This window comes from Tupaia chinensis, unplaced genomic scaffold (assembly GCF_000334495.1).
Source record: "Tupaia chinensis unplaced genomic scaffold, TupChi_1.0 Scaffold000198_1, whole genome shotgun sequence".
In the NCBI taxonomy this organism is placed as follows: domain Eukaryota; kingdom Metazoa; phylum Chordata; class Mammalia; order Scandentia; family Tupaiidae; genus Tupaia; species Tupaia belangeri.
Window position 1 is genome coordinate 2,160,413 of NW_006159673.1, and position 5,430 is coordinate 2,165,842.

Genomic DNA, 5,430 nt, shown 5'->3' on the forward strand with positions numbered 1-5,430 from the left:
GCGGGCCCTGGTGCCTACTCCAGGGGGTGGTGCCTTATTAGGTCAAACCCGGCGCTGAGACTCCAGTCTGGGACAACAGCAGGCCTGATGCTTGAAGGGGCCTAAAGCAGCCTGTTGTCAAGAATTTCCTCGGAAATCTCTGGTTATGTGTTTCATTTACGCTGACAAGACGGTGTTCGGGCTCTGCGGTTCCAGGGCAGAGGGTTAACCTTCCAGAAGCTATTCACATACAGAACAGGGTCTTCCCACCTGCGGATACTCACACGGCCTGTTCACATACAGAACGGGGTCTTCCCACCTGCGGATACTCACACGGCCTGTTCACGTGTAGGATGGGGTACTCACACCTGCGGATACTCACACCGCCTGTTCACTTGTAGGATGGGGTACTCACACCTGCGGATACACACACTGCCAGTTCATGTGTAGGATGGAGTCCTCACACCTGCGGATACTCACACGGCCTGTTCACGTGTAGGATGGGGTCCTCACACCTGCGGATACTCACTCCGCCTGTTCACATGTAGAATAGGGTCCTCACACCTGTGGATACTCACACGGCCTGTTCACATACAGAACAGGGTCTTCCCACCTGTGGATACTCACACTGCTGGTTCACGTGTAGGATGGGGTCCTCACACCTGCGGATACTCAGACCGCCAGTTCACGTGTAGGATGGGGTCCTCACACCTGTGGATCCTCACATGGCCTATTCACATATAGAATGGGGTCCTCACACCTGTGGATACTCACTCCACCTGTTCACATGTAGAACAGGGTCCTCACACCTGCGGATACTCACGTGGCCTGTTCACATGTAGGATGGGGTCCTCACACATGTGGATACTCACACGGCCTATTCACGTGTAGGATGGGGTCCTCACACATGTGGATACTCACACCACCGGTTCACGTGTAGGATGGGGTCCTCACACCTGCAGATACTCACATGGCCTATTCACATATAGAATGGGGTCCTCACATCTGGCAGATACTCACACGGCCTGTTCACGTGTAGGGTGGGGTCCTCGCACCTGCAGATACTCACACCGCCTGTCCACATATAGGATGGGGTACTTACATCTGCGGATACTCACACCGCTGGTTCACATGTAGGATGGGGTCCTCACACATGTGGATATTTGCACAGCCTGTTCACATGTAGAACGGGGTGCTTACATATGCAGGTACCCACCTCACCAGCAGGTGCTGCCAGTGACAACTGTCCTTCCTGGAACTCGCTCTTGGGCTTCTGTAAACGGCTGTCACATAACTGAAAGCCTTGTGGTTTGTTAGGTTGTGGGTTTTGCCTTTACAAACCTTCCTGTCCTCTGCTTCAGGGCCGTGGGGTTTGGGAGGGTCGTGTCCCCTGCTGTTGCCAGCTGAAACAGGGTGTCCTCTTATTCTCTCACTGATCTGAATACACGTGGACAGTCCCAGTGTTCCTCCTGCTGCTTATTATCAACTGCTTATTTATCGCGAAGGCTCCCCCAGTCCACACGCTCAGAACGCACGTGTGGCAGAGGTGGGACCTGCCGTGGAAGGACGCACGGCTGCTGCTCTCTCAGGGTTGCTTCTCCGTCTGGAGCTGACATTTGGCCGTCAGCAGAAAGATGGGTACTATCTTTGATAATTCGTTTCCTACATACCACTGTACACATGATAGTCATGTAAAAGACGTGACACTGGTTTTGTGCAAGAATTTAATTTGAGGGGGTCAAGAAAAGAGAGATTCTGCTTTCCAGAATCAGTTTCACAAGCCATTCTTTTTCAGGGCGTTTTTTACTTCAGAGACTTCTGAACTAAGATAAGGGCCTCATCCAGGGACCAGCAGATGGCGTAGGGGTTGCGGCTCTGACCTCCCACATGGCCAACCGTGGTTCAAGTCCCAGACCCAGTGGCTTGAAACTCACACCGGGTGCGTGTGCATGTGCGTGTGCATATGTGCCCAAACACCCAAGAAGAAAGTGGAGGAGACGGGATTGCAGCGTGGCTGTGGCTATCCCCCTCCCCTGGGGGTAGGTGATTTCTCACTTTCTCTCTCTGTGTCTTTGGCAAATGCATTCACCCTATAGCAAAAATATCTCTCAAAAAAAAAAAAGAAATTAAAAATAAAAGAGACTTCATCTAGTGAACTCTAACTGCTTGTTGAAGAATCTACATGTAATGATATCCCGAAACAGCTCTTATAGAAAATATCATCTCAGGGCCAGCAGGTGGTGTAGTGGTTAAGGTGCTGTATTTCTACATGGCTGACCACAGTTCAAATCCCAGGCCTGGCAGCTTGAAAATCACAAAGTGCACATGTGTATGCATGCCCAAAATCCTGAGAGGAGAATGGAGGCGGGGGATTGCAGTGTGGCCATGCCCCCAGAGGGTGATTTCTCACTTTCCCTCTCTCTCTCTTTCTCTGGTGAGCACACACATCAAAATGAAAAAAAATCATTTTAACCCAGCAGCCCACATAAAACTTACTGTAAGAGCAAAGTTGGAAAGTGTCCTGTCGGTTCCACATGGAATGTTTTCCCTTACACTTCACAGGCGGAGTCCTTCACAGCTCAGCTCCAGTGTCACCACCTCCGGGAAGTCCTCCCTGACCAGCCTAAAAGAGACTCTCTCAGCTGCTCTCGCTCATAGCTCGCTGCTCTTTTCCTAGAGGAAACGTCCCCGATACATAATCTAGACCCGCTTTTCCACTTACCTGTGTGCGCTGTGCCTCTGGGGGTGGACACAGGCTCCACGGGACCAGGTGGTCCTACGGAGGAAAATGCATGGCTTTGTAATGGGCCAGGCCGAGCGTGACAAAACTTTCAAATAAGTTAATGACTAATAAAAACACAGTATATCTTGGGCCAGCGGATGGCGTGGTGGTCGAGGGGGCTAGATCCCACCCAGACCCGGTGGCTTGAAAAGTGTGTGGAGTGCATTTGCGTGTGTTTACAAAACCCAAAGGAAAATGGAGGAGGGATTGCACCATGCCCATCCCCACTATGGGGTGATTTCTCACTTTCTCTCTCTCTGTCCCTGTCTCTGTCTCTGGCAAGTGCACATGCCCTGCAGCAAAAAATAAATAAATACGGACCAGCAGATGGTGTAATAGCTATGTCGTGGGACTCCTACATAGTCAACCAAGATTCAAGTCCCAGACCCGGCGACTTAATACTCATACTGGGCGCATGTGTGTGCATGCCCAAAATCCTGAGAGGAGAATGGAGGAGAAGGGATTGTGGCGTGGCCATCCCCCCCGGGGGGTGATTTCTCGCTTTCTGTCTCTCTGTCTGTCTGGCCAGAGCACGCGCCCTATAGCGAAAACCTCTCCAAAAAAAAAGAATATGTGAACGTAACCAATAAGCACACGGAAGTCGGCTAATGTCATACTCCTTAGGGAAATGCATATCAAGCAGGGAGATCCCACTTGACGCCCGCTAGGATGGCTGTAACCAGAAAGACCGTCACAAGTGTCGCCAAAGACGTGGAGAAATCAGGGCCCTGGCACAACCGTGGTAGGAACGCGGAGTGCCGCAGCCATGTTAGGGGATGTCTGGCTGGTCCTCCAGATGGGAAACATGAAGTCGTATGACCTAGCAGTTCCAGCACTAGATCCACCCCAGAGGAGGAAAAGGTACATCCCAGAACACTGTGGGAGTTCACAGCAGCCAAGCTCAGAGCAGCCAGGAAGGAAACGCCCACAGGACCTTCACTGGCTGAACACAGACAGAATATGGTGTGTCCATGCAGTGGGACGGGGCCTGCAGGAGGCGTGGTGGTTAAGGTGCTGGTCTCCCCCCATGGCTGACAGTGGTTCAAGTCCTGGACCCAGTGGCTCAAGAATCAAACCGTGTGTATGTCCAAAATCCCGAGAGGAGACTAGAAGAGAAGGGATTGTGGCATGGCCATCCCCCCAGGGGGGTGATTTCTCCCTTTCTGACAAGCATACATGCCCTATAGCAAAAGCCAAAAAAAAAAAAAAAAAATGAACAATTGCTGAGCCGTAGGCCCCATTCCCAGAGGTACTGACTCTTCCGTGCCAGACTGCTGTGGCCGGCTGTTCACATCCGTCCCTGTCCTGCAGCGAGCACACCTCCTTGGGGAGCCATTGCTTCTCCGAGGTCTGCATACTGAGCTCGGCCCAGCTCTGGGGCCGCATCTTCCCCTCCTTCCCAACCATGGCGAGGGGCAGAGCCTCAAGGAGGTTTTACTAAGATTGCTGGGCAGCCTGATTCCTCACCCCCATAGGGAGCCTGCCTAAGGGGAACCAAAGTTTAGCAAACGGCACAGGAAGTGGGTGAGGAGGAGGAGCACTTCGGTCCTGCCTAAGCCCTCCGACCCGAGACCAAGCCCTCCCTGAAAGTGACCTGGTCTGGTCGGGGCCAGGAGCCCCATTTTCTCCTCCAGGTGAGATGGAAGTTTTGGACAGGGGGTGATGTAATCACATCCTCATGTTAGTAAGAGTATCATAGTTTTCAAACTGTGTGAGTAGGAGATAATGTTATTCTACACTTTATTTCAGGATACTAAAATGTATCCACAAATAAAAAGGTATCTCGCTTTCTTTTTTTTCTGGAGAGGTTTTTACTATAGGGCACGTGCGCTTGCCAGAAAGACAGAGAGAGACAGAGAGATAGAAAGTGAGAAATCACCCCCCAGGGGGGATGGCCACGCCGCAATCCGTTCTCCTCCATTCTCTTCTCGGGATCTTGGACATGCACGCACACGCGCCCGGCGTGAGTTTTAAGCCACCAGATCCGGGACTTGAAAAACGGTCGGCTACATGGGAGTCCAGCGACATAGCCATTACGCTAACTGCTGGCCCCTCGCTTTCTGTCTCTCTGTCTCTCTCTGTCTTTCTGGCGAGCTCAAGCACCCTGTAGCAAAAAACTCTAAAAAAAAAAATTAAAAAGATTTATTATTTCTAAAGATGAGTTAAACTTGAGAACCTTCCTCTGGCAAATGCGCCAATCGGGGAGAGGAGAGCCAGAGCCCTGAGTCTTCTCGGGTACCCCGGGGAGCCTGACGCCCACAGCTGGGGCCTGGGCTCGAAGACGAGCCTTTAGGCCTTCGGCGCTGTCCTCTCCTTCGTCGTCTCCTGCACACACGCCGTTTCCTTTTCTGCCCTCCAGGTGACGGAGGAGGCTTGCGGAAGACATGGAACAACGGGGCTGATGAGATACTCTAGCTCGGGTCCCAGGGCGTCGATCAACGTGGCTGGCACCCACGTGGCCGAGTACATCGCTGGAGTCCCGGACTCAGCAGCTTCAAAAACACGCTGGGTCCATGTGCGTGCATGCCCAAAGTCCCAAGAGGAAAAGGGACTGTGGCATGGTCACTCCCATGGGGCGGCCTCGCTGTCCGTCTTTCTGCCTCTCTCTGTCTCTTTCCGGTGAGTGCATGTGCCCTATGGCAAAAACATAATAATAGTAACAATAAAAA